This window comes from Dipodomys spectabilis, unplaced genomic scaffold, assembly GCF_019054845.1.
Source record: "Dipodomys spectabilis isolate Male_0828 unplaced genomic scaffold, ASM1905484v1 ptg000201l, whole genome shotgun sequence".
In the NCBI taxonomy this organism is placed as follows: Eukaryota; Metazoa; Chordata; class Mammalia; order Rodentia; family Heteromyidae; genus Dipodomys; species Dipodomys spectabilis.
The window spans coordinates 704,506-716,677 of NW_024870878.1; the positions used below are offsets into that span (position 1 = coordinate 704,506).

The following is a 12,172-nucleotide window of genomic DNA, read 5'->3' on the forward strand; positions in this document are numbered from 1 at the left end:
AATCACAAAAAAAATAAGTTCAATATCACTAGTCATGACATAAATACAAATCAAAATCACAATGAAATACCTACTTTATACCCCATAGTCTGGAAATTATTTGAAAAACAAAAACCAATCCCTGAAAAATCTAGTGAGTGCCAGGAAGGATGTAAAAAAAATTGTGAACCTTGGTGCAAAACAATCAAAGATGTTATGGTGAAGCCTAAAAAGAACTACAAAATTCACAAGAATATGGTGCAGGACTCCTATTTCTAGATTTGTACCCAACAGAAGAGAAAATGTGGACTAGAATGAATATTTAGAGAATCATTTCACAACTACTTACAATAACCAAAACAGAGAAACATGCAAACGAATGGGTAAATGCATTGGAAAGGAAGAATATTCTAATACATGTTACAGCAGTAATGCACCTTGAATACAATAAGCTAAATAAAATACACCAGTCACAAAGCAACAGCCATAGTAGGATTTCCTTTACTTCCAAGGTTCAACAAACTCATAGAGCCAACAAGAATGATGAATTTAGAGACTTGGGTAGAGAGGAACAGGAGCTGAATATTTAATGATTATACAGCTTCATACATGGAAGATGAAAAATGCTATAGATGGATGGAAGGGATGGGCACACAACAAAGAGACCATATGTAATACCAGCAAATTGTACATTTAAGAATGGTTAATGTAGCCAGACAGGATGGAACACACCTATACTCTCAGAACTTGGGAAATTCAGAAAGGATTACCAGTCAGCCAAGGCTACATGTTAAGTTCAAGAGCAGCCTGGACTACATAACAAGATTTATCTTCAAAAAGAATATGGAAAAACCAATTTTGGGGTTATGTAAATCTTATTAGAGATATAGGTGACATATGGATCAATAACAAACAAAACAGTATCAACAACAAACACATATAGACAAAAGACATAAATTATTATAATCTGTGCATCTTGCTTTTACAGCAGTACATGTTTTCATTGACTGCTATTCCAATGTATCACAGTTATTTCTGAATGATTTTTTCATTTTGCTTTGTTTTTTTAGTCAGTCATGGGGCCTGAACTCTGGGTGTGGGCACTGTCCCTCAGCTCTTCAGCTCAAGGCTAGTGGTCTACCAAACTCAGAGCACCGCTTCGGCTTTTTCTGTTTCTGTAGTGCTGAGGAATCAAACCCAGGACCTCATGCATGCGAGGCAAGCACTCTTACCACTGAGCCACCTTCCCAGCCTCCTGAATGGTTTCTTCCAGTAGCTTCCTAGGGATATACTGCCATACATGTTGGCTAGAAGCAAAGTTTCCATGAGATCTAAGTTTATTACTAAACAAATGTTAGTCAGATTTTGCCACCAGTGACACTTCAAATATAAAAACCTGCCAGGTGCTGGTGGCTCATGCGTGTAATCCTAGCTACTCAGGAGGCTGAGATATGAGGATCACGGTTCAAAGCTAGCCCAGGCAGGAAAGCCGTGAGACTCTTATCTCCAATAAACCACCAGAAAACGGGAAGTGGTGCTGTGGCTCAAGTGGCAGAGCACTGGCTTTGAGCTGAAGAGTTCAGGGACAGTGCCCAGGCCAGAGTTCAAGCCCCACGACTGACCAAAAAAATTAAATTAAAATTAAAATTTGTATATATATATACATATATATACAAATTTTAATTTTATATATATAATATATATATATATTTAATTATATATATATTTTTTAATTATATATATAAAATATATATATAATTATATAATTATATATATATATATGTATATATACATACACCTAGTCATTGTATCAAACCTGGTTTCTATCTTATACTGGCAGTGACTGAAAATATTCAAATGGAATGAGATGAAAGAACAAAACTGTAATACCTCATCAAATGAGATTAGACCAGAGATAGACAACAGAATCAGGATATATCAATTTTTTTGCTGTGTATCAATGGGTGTAAGGTTGTAATTTTCCTATATATAGGGAAAGAAACATGCCAATTCTAAGACCCATCTCAGCAAAGGAAAATTGATCAGTAAGAAAAATTAGTTCTAGGATATATCTTTTGTAAAAAGAAAAAAGTGAGAGATACAGGGAGAGAGGGAGGGACTGAGAGAGAAAAAGAGAGAGAAAAACAGATACAAAGAAAGAGCAAGAGAGAAATAAAGAAAGCTAATGCTAGGTGCCAGTGGCTCACAGCTGTAATCCTAGCTACTCAAGAGACTGATATCTGAGGATCATGGTTTGAATCCAGTCTGGGCAGGAAAATATGCAACACTGTCATCTCTAATAAACTACTAAGAAAAGAAGGGACACTGGCTTAAGTGGTGGAGTGCTAGCCTTGAGCAGATGGAGCTCAGGGACAATGCCCAGGTGCTAAGTGCAAGGCCCAGGACTAGCAAAAAAGAAAAAAAAAAAGAAAGCTGGGGAGCAAGAAAGAAAGAGAGCAAGAAACAGAATAAGGAGAGAAAAGAGGAAAACAACAGCAAAACAAATCTTGGAAGGCCACCTTTGAAAAAAAGAGGAAGTTCTAGAAAGACAACAGACTATATCAAATAAGTTTCAAGTAAGACAAAAGACTAGGAAGCAGTCATGGGATTTAACTAATGAGCTTCTAGAACACACAACTCTATGCTATAACTCAGTCCTCTAGAACATTCAAAGGTGTTTATGACCACACTATTTTAGCAATTTCAGTAAGACTTCATTAAGATAGTTCAATGTTGCTTGTGAAGATGTGCCTTCTGAGCAGTTGTCAGTGAACATTCACCTTCCATGAAGTCACCTCCTTGGTGTCACTGAATCACCTAACAAGTGTGACTACTTCTCATATCAGAAAAACTAGAAACAAACTGAAGCAAATCTGAACTCAATTTAGATAGAATGTAAGATTTTATAATCTGCTAAATCTACAAGCTATTTTTATCTTATTTATGAACATTTTCCTAAAGCTCAATCTATTTTTCTATTTTAACTCTTGGATCTCCTTAAGTTAATAAGTTGGAATACAAAACAAAGTTAGAAGTAAAAAGTAACTCACCAGAGATCCACTCATTCTTTGTTGCTGATGACAATGAACTGAAGGTTCAGGAAGCATAGCTTCCCCAGCTATGAGGTAAATGAGGTAGTCAAGATAGAGCCAGTGTAAGTTTGTCCCAGATTTTCCTGCTCAAAACATTACATGGGCTGGAAAAGAATAAAGCCTCCTTATAGGAGAAGAAACTTTTATAAATCAAGTAGAGCATTAAACTCTCCATTAAAGATGAATGCAGTCCATTAGTTAGTAGATAGATATTATAAAAGCAACTAATTTCTAGGTTAATATATATACAGAATTCATAAAAACTAATATTCCCACACAAAATAACAATAACTGAAACAAAAGGCATATTACAACATCACTAAATTAGTTATTACTGACATACACTTAGGAATATATGAACTATTTTTCTATTAATGCAAAGGTATCATAGCATTCTCACTATATCTCATTTATTTATATATTTATGCACCACAGAAAGCATATTTGTTATAACTCAGTATTTTTCACCCAAAGTTATACAGGAAAAATGAATGCAATATATACTTCTTGTAGTAGCATACTATTTCAATCATGGTTCTCAAATTTATCAAATACTCAGAATTCGCTTGTGAAATGACCTGCCATTTGCCATTTAATTTGCTTTGGCCAATGAGACATCAGTAAAGATAGGCGTAATAATAAGGGAGCATAAAATACCGATCATAGGAGTGACACAATCCCAACCAACCATCCTCAGCCAAGGATTAAAGTCTTTTATGTTACTTAAGCAATATTAATACAAAATACCAAATTGAGCACACGCCAAAATGTAGATCCACAAAACTTAAAACAAATAAAATGACTGTATGTTTTACTAATAAATGTGCTCTGGAAGGTAGAACCAATTCTTGCTGAAGGCTAAAAATATCTTCGCCTTTCTGTGATTTTCTGCCTCCGCTCTTTAGGGTTTGTCAGAGTTCTCACGACTTATGTAAAACTGTCTCTAGAAACAACATCGTGAACCGGTGATCTCGAGCTAAGACGGTTAACATGGCAGGAGCAGGGCAGAGACACTTCTAGGACAAACAACCCAGAACCCAAAAATACAACTGCAATGTAACAAGACCCGGCTAGCACAACACAATTTTACTACAATTGTTACCTCGAGACTTACAGCTGGGCAAAGTCACATGGGTTCACAGCGCGTTCTGTGTCGCGGAGTATAAACGCACACCTCTCCAGCTAATCATCCAACTTGCTCTCGGAGCTTCGGGAGCCAGTTTCGGGCATCTGGAGGCACAGGGTCTAATGGCAGCAAAACTCATCAGACCCAGGCTGGAGGAACACAAGGAGGGCAGACTCCGGGATTGCGCCCCTCAGTTCGTACCTGACATAGATTCCCCGAGCCTGAGATCACTTTAAGTTACAGCTCCCAAGGTCAGCCGAAGAGAGGATGAGCCCGGTTAGGGCCTCCAACCTCCGGATGCAAAACTACTTTAGAGCACTTTCAGCAGCCAGGCAAAGGGAAAGAAACCGGAATTTACGGACGGAAGACACCAGTAGTGGGCGGGAAGGCGCATGCACAGACCGACGCTTTAAAAAAAATGCTTTCAGCGTCTCAGTGCTGGCCGTGAGAACTACATTTCCCACAACGCACGCCGCCATCCTAGAGGAAGTGGGCTTGTTTCCGGTTTTTGACCCGTGCCAGACCCTAGGTCTCAGGAGTGTGCTGGGAGAGTGCGCGCTTTTCTCTTCTTGCTTCCGGAGGTAAGCTGAATGATTTCTTGGAAGCTCTGCTTGTGAATCCTTAGTTCGAATAAGGTGATTGAAGTTATGAGAGTACGATGGTTTTGTTTTTATTTCCGTTTTTTTTAAACATGCATTCTGATGAATGTAAGTTATGTCTATGTTGCCTTGAATTGTCGAATATGGTCTCTCTTTTCTCGCTTTAAAAAAGTGTGCTCAACCACCAAATTGATCGCTAGATTTTCTACTGCTTTTATGTATCCAGGGGAATAAAATAGCATAAAAATCGTTCCGTGGATATGCAGCATAATTGTTATGTTGGAGGTTCCACCGAGATAGGCTCCGGCAGCTTGGGGGACTCCAATGGACGCTTCTCGGGGTAAGTACAGGCGCCTTAATTGTTAGTGCGATCGCTTAGGTTTTTGTTTCACTTTTGTACATTTCTGTATTTCTGTTTCTGTTTCCGTTTTTGGTTTGGGACTTGGCAAGGTGGCCGCTGGTGTGGGGCGTGAGCCCTCACTGGCTGCTGCTGACAGACGTGTCGGAGCCGCAGGCCCTACCCCTGGGGGACGCCCTGGTGGGTGAAAAGGGGGTCCCAGCTCTCCCGCACGCTCCTCTGAAAGACGAGGGGGTCCCGGAGAGCTCGCACGCTCCTCTTGAGGACGAGGGGGTCCCAGCTCTCCCGCATGCTCCTCTGAAAGACAGGGGGGTCCCGCCGGAGTGCTCGCATGCTCCTCTGGCCGGGGGGTCCGACTGTGCTCTCATGTTCCTCTAGACATTGAGGGGGTCGGATCACTCTCGCACGCTCCTTGGGTAAGGTCTTCTTCCGATTCCTTCCAATTGTTGTCAGTTCAGCCGGCAAGTTTGTTCTGGTCTTTTGTTAAGTGTTCATCGTGTGCTGTCCATAGTTGTTGTGTTTGTTTTTGTCCTGATTGTTTGATTGTTTGCGGCTATGGGACAAGGGCCCTCTACTTCCCTGACTCTGATCCTTGACCACTGGTCCAAGGTGAAAAATCCGGCCCAAAACCTTTCTCTTACTGTGAGGTATGGTAAATGGCAAACTTTTTGTTCCTCAGAGTGGCCAACTTTCAATGTCGGCTGGCCCCCTGAGGGGTCCTTCCACATGTCTCTGATCAGACAAGTTCGAGATGTTATTTTCCGCCCTGGCCAGCATGGTCATCCTGACCAGGAGGCCTTCATCCTAACTTGGCAGTACTTGTGTGAATCTCCTCCACTATGGGTAAAGTCATTCCTCCCCCCCCCCCCCCCCCCCCCCCCCCCCCCCCCCCCCCCCCCGTCACTATATGGTTCTGCTACTATGCTTCCGGTGAAGCCTTCTGCTCCCTCATCCCCCCTCACCTCGTGTCCTACAGGAATCCCAGGACCCATTTTTGCTTGAATCTCTACCACCACCCTACCCCCAGAGTAGTGTTCAGTCTCCACCAGTATCCCCACCCCCTGATCCTTCCCCTTCTTCTGTTTCCTCTTCTTCCACCATTTCCCCTCCCGGGGAGTCCGACCCTACCCAAGGGACCCGAAGCCGGAAGACAGTCGTTTCTCTCACAGGATCCTCCGTGGACGTGGCTGTCACCCTCCCTCTACACCCTTACGGGCCTATGATAGATGATGAGAATGGGGGGTGGGAAATGCCAGCCCTCCAATACTGGCCCTTCTCCTCCTCAGATTTATATAATTGGAAAAATAACAACCCTCCTTTCTCTGAAGAACCTACTCCTTTGACAGGTTTGGTGGCGTCTCTTATGTACTCACACCAGCCCACTTGGGATGATTGCCAGCAGCTTTTAATACTCTCTTAGCAATGGAAGAAAGAGAGAGAATTCTGCTTGAAGCCAGAAAGAATGTACTGTGGCCAAATGGAAGGCCGACCCAGCTTCCAAACCTGATTGAGGATGTTTTCCCCCTAACCAGACTGGACTGGAACCCAAATACCCTGCAAGGTAGGGAGCATTTGTCCTCCTATTGTCGGGCTCTCATGGCGGGTCTCCACACGGTCTCTAGAAGGCCCACCAATTTGGCTAAGGTAAGAGAGGTCATTCAAGGGCCCACTGAGTCACCCTCTATATTCCTGGAAAGGATCATGGAGGCTTATAGGAGATATACTCCTTTTAATCCTTAGTCCGAGGAACAGAGGGCATCAGTCGCCATGGCTTTTATAGGACAGTCCACACTAGACATTAGACGAAAGCTGCAGCATCTAGACGGGCTTCAGGACCTGACCCTAAGAGACCTAGTGAGAGAGGCAGATAAAGTTTTCTATAAGAGAGAGACTGAGGAAGAAAAGGAACAAAGAAAGGAAAGGAAGAGGGAAGAGAGCAAGAGAGAGAGAAGGATAAGAGAAGGGACAAAGCATTAACAAAGATTTTGGCCACAGTAGTGGAAAAGCCAGGATTTAGAGATCAGGGAGATAGGAAGGGAAACCGGGGCCCCACGCTGACGGTCCTCTCTGACCTCAGACCAATGTGCCTACTGCAAGGAAAAAGGACATTGGGCCAGAGACTGCCCTAGAAGAAAAAGATTGCCCCAGGCTCGTCAATCTACCTTGCTAGCCCTGGAAGAAGAAGACTAGGGAGGACGGGGCTCGGACCCCCTCCCGGAACTCAGGGTAACCTTTGATGTGGAGGGGACCCCAATTGACTTTGAAGTAGACACAGGGGCAGGAGACTTGTTGACAAAACTTAGGGCACGGATCACTTTTAACCCTGGGGGGCCAAAAGTGGAGTTCCTCAACCCTTCTGTAAGGCAGCCCATGGTTGCAGCCCTAACCATGTCAGTTGAGGACGAATATCAACTGTTTCCTGATCAAGCCCAGACCCCCTGCAAATTGACCAAAAATCGCTACAGGAGTTCCCTGGAGCGGGGGCAGAAATAGCTGGACTGGGATTAGCCACTAGTCAGCCCCCGGTGGTGGTTACCATGAAACCCTCTGCCACTGCTATATAAGTAAAACAATATTATATGAGCAAGGAGGCAAGAGAGGGCATCAGGCCTCATATCCAAAAAATTTTGAGACTGGGGGTGCTGGTTCAATGCCAGTCAATGTGGAATACTCCTCTGCTACCAGTGAAGAAGCCAGGGACCCAGGATTATCAACCTGTGCAAGACCTGAGGGAAGTTAACAGCTGGGTACAAGATATCCACCCCACAGTCCCTAACCCCTATAACTTGCTCAGTACTCCCAGCCCTGAAAGACAATGGTATTCTGTATTAGGTTTAAAAGATGCCTTTTTCTGCCTACCCCTGCACAAGTACAGTCAGTCGCTGTTTGCTTTTGAGTGGATAGACCCTGAGACGGGCTCTTCTGGACAGCTAACTTGGACTAGACTTCCGCAGGGATTTAAGAACTCACCCACTATTTTTGATGAAGCCCTACACCAGGATCTGAAGGCTTTCAGACTACAACATCCCGAGGTAACTCTGCTATAGTATGTGGATGATCTACTCCTCATGGCCTCTCCCGGGGAAGACTGTGAGTATAGGACCTGGGAATTACTGTCCGAACTAGCCAGACTGGGGTACAGAGCCTCGGCCAAAAAGGCCCGGATATGTGTAAAAGAAGTAATCTTCTTGGGCTATATGTTGAGAAAGGGAAAGAGATGGCTGACTGAAGCTCGGAAAAAGACTGTTGTGCAGATCCCTCCCCTGGCTAATCGGAAGCAACTAAGGGAATTCCTGGGCACCGCTGGCTTTTGTAGACTATGGATCCCGGGCTTTGTGTCCCTCGTGGCCCCTCTGTACCCCCTCTTAAAAGGAGATGCCAGCTTTCACTGGGGCCATGAGCAACAACAGGCCTTTGATGCCATCAAGCAGGCCCTATTATCCGCTCCAGCACTAGCACTCCCAAATATAGAGAAGCCCTTTACTCTCTATATTGAAGAAAAAGGGGGAGTGGCCAGAGGGGTGTTAACTCAGACTTTGGGGCCCTGGAAGAGACCGGTGGCCTATCTGTCAAAAAGACTGTACTCAGTAGCTGCTGGATGGCCCAGGTGCTTAAAAGCTATTGGAGCAGCGGCTCTCCTAACCAAGGATGCTGACAAACTGACTCTGGGCAGAAACTCACCATTGTTGCTCCCCACGCCCTGGAAAGCGTAGTGAGGCAACCCCCTGACAGGTGGCTATCAAATGCAAGGATTACTCACTACCAAAGTCTTGGATAAGGAAAGAGTTGTTTTCGGACCTCCTTCTACCCTAAACCCAGACACCCTACTCCCCGAGGAAGCCAAAGGCCCGGTGTTGCACACTTGCCAAGATGTCCTGGCGGAAGAAGCGGGAGTAAGGCAGGACTTGAAAGACCAGCCCTTGAAAACTCCAGAGGTGGTGTGGTATACAGATGGCAGTAGCTTTCTCCAAGAAGGTAAGAGGCGAGCGGGAGCAGTGGTGGTCAGTAAAGACGAAGTAGTCTGGTCTTCCACACTCCCTGAAGGGACATCGGCCCAGAAAGTGGAATTGATAGCACTCACCCAAGCGCTAGAGCTAGCCAAGGGAAGAAAAGCCACCATATATACTGACAGCCGCTGTGCCTTTGCGACTGCTCATGTACATGGAGCAATCTACCAGAGGAGGGGGCTGCTGACCTTTAGTGGAAGAGAGATTAAAAACAAAAACGAGATTTTACAGCTCCTCTCTGCCCTACATCTACCCAAGGAGCTGGCTATTGTCCACTGCCCTGGACACCAACATGGCTCAGACCCCGTGGCTGTGGGCAACCGGAGGGTAGACCAGGAAGCCCGGGCCGTAGCTCAGCGGGAAAGCACCGCTGTACTCCTAATAAATAAAGAACTTCAACCCCAAAAGATCCCGGGGGACTGTCAGGCCGGCTTGCCCCCTAAAGATCTGCCATGGACAAAAAAAGAAGTGCTCCAGTGTTTACAACAAATTCACCAGTTTACACATCTAGGATCCAAGAAGCTACAAATTCTTTTTAAGAGAACAGGGGCAATTCATGACTCTGCCTCCAGCAAAAAGGAAGGCCTTGGCTGACCAGGTAACCAAGGACTGCAGGGCATGTCAAGTCGTGAATGCCTTCCCCTCCAGGATACCGGAGGGGAAGAGGCTGAGAGGATCAAGACCCTGCCAGTTTTGGGAAGTCGACTTCACTGAGGTGAGACCCGCAAAGTATGGCATGAAATATCTTTTAGTTTTTGTAGACACTTTTTCAGGATGGACAGAAGCCTTCCCTACCAAAAAGGAGACAGCCAACGTGGTGGTAAAGAAGATCATGGAGGAACTTGTCTGACAATGGACCGGCATTTATGGCCCAGGTAAGTCAGGGTGTGGCCAAAATATTGGGGATTGATTGGAAATTACATTGTGCATACAGGCCCCAGAGTTCAGGTCAGGTAGAGAGAATGAATAGAACCATTAAAGAGACCTTGACTAAATTGGCCTTAGAGACTGGCTTAAAGGATTGGACAATGCTCCTGCCCTATGCCCTGTTTAGGGCTAGAATCACCCCCTCCTCCTCCATGTGTAACCTTACCCCCTATGAAATACTATACTGGTCTCCACCACCTGTAAGGGACCTATCATCTGTTATTGAGTTTGATTGTGCTTTTTCTACCTCCTTACTTGATAGACTTAGAGCATTGGAAAAAGCCCAGCGTATTCTGTGGAAACAATTGTCCAGTTCTTATCAGCCAGGAGACGGAGCGGTCATCGTTACCAGGTGGGGGACTTCGTCTACTTCAGATGTCACCAGGTTTCTACCTTGGAACCGCGGTGGAAAGGACCCTACCAAGTGCTTCTGACCACCCCTACGACAGTAAAGGTCGACGGCATCGCTGCCTGGATCCATGCCTCCCATCTTAATCCAGCACCCCAGCCGGGATCCCACTGGAAATTGGAAAAGACTGATAATCCCCTTAAACTTCGCGGCCGACGAACTGGTATTGTTTCTCCTACTGGTACTCTTACCCTGTAACCTAGGAGCTGGCTCAGCAGCTAATCCACACTCCCCCCAACGCCTGGTTTGGGAAGTCAGCACTGCTACCGGGCAGGTCGTCTGGTCAACTGGAGGCGACCACACCCCCAGAACCTGGTGGCCCACCCTGACACCTGACCTGTGTCAACTATTCATGGGGCTGGACACCTGGGATATCCCAGAACAGGAAGACCCTAACCACTTGCAGTGGTGAGTAAAAGTAGTCCCTCCCCCTTGGTACGGATGCTCAAACCCACAATCCCGTGCTGAACTCCGCGGGCTGGAGTTCTATGTCTGTCCTAGAGACAGGAGAAATAGGAAGCAAGTTTTAAAGTGTGGAGGGCCTGAGTCCCTATACTGTGCCAAGTGGGGATGTGAGACTACTGGGGATGCCTATTGGAGACCATCTTCGAGTCATGATTGGATTCAGGTTAAAAAGGGCTCCGCGGCGGACTGCTCAAAGCAGGCTCTCTGCAACCCCTTGTCCATCACCTTTACAGAACCAGGGAAACAGGTTGAAAATCTAGCCCAATGGCAAAAAGGTCAGACTTGGGGGTTACGCCTCTACAAGGAGGGAAATGACGATGGCCTCTGGTTTAAGATCACCCTCCGTCAGAAGCCCCTGACTCATCCAGTGGTGGTAGGACCGAACCCTGTCCTTCGTCCCCGTCCTCGGGTACCCCAAGCCCCGCTACCCAAGAATATAACCACAACCCACGCCTCCATTCAGAAAAGCACCACCCCGGCAACTTCAGGGGACCACACTCTCCATCAACAACCATGGGGACGCCCCTGATGCCCCCCTTATACAACCTGATTAAGGGAGCCTACTCCGTCCTTAACTCCACCAAAAGTGACCTCACTCGGTCCTGTTGGCTCTGCCTTTCTGAGGCACCCCCTTATTATGAGGGAACAGCCTCTCCCTCCAGGACATGAGAATAAACCCACATCCTGTTATCTAAACTTTGCAGCCTGCAAGCAGTTACCCAACCCCAACCTAAAGGGAACAAGGGAACAAACAAAAGGCACCAGCACTGTTCCAGGAAACTGTGTCTAAAAGGTCCCTTCCCCATTCCAAGGGTCCCCATTCCAAGGGTCCACACGCACATGCAGTTTGGCACGTATCTCTTACTAGCCCAAATTAGGACATGTATCTCTCCTTAAGATGATTGGTAAAAGTATGTGACTCAGTGTAAAATGATTGGCTGCCTGCGTGCAGACCCGATGCGATACTTTAAATCTATTGGCTACTAATGCGCGGGCTTTGCCATAATGGATAATAAAGTCCTATATAAGGTCACCCTCAGGAAAGCTCGGGGCTCTCAGCTGCTGACTGGTTTAAGGTCATGCTGTGAGCCCGAGCCTGCTCGAATAAAAGCCCTTTGCTTTTTGCATGAGAACATCTCTTGGTGTCCTCCATTCAGCGCGAGCTTCTCGACCCTTGTCAATTAGATTTAACAACATATATGATGATTAT

At 45.7% G+C, this 12,172-nt stretch overlaps 1 pseudogene; it reads left to right on the plus strand.

The window, feature by feature from the left end:
• The first annotated feature begins 6,373 nt into the window (after positions 1–6,373).
• Positions 6,374–12,132, plus strand: LOC122122030 (annotated as a pseudogene).
• Positions 12,133–12,172: the final 40 nt, after the last annotated feature.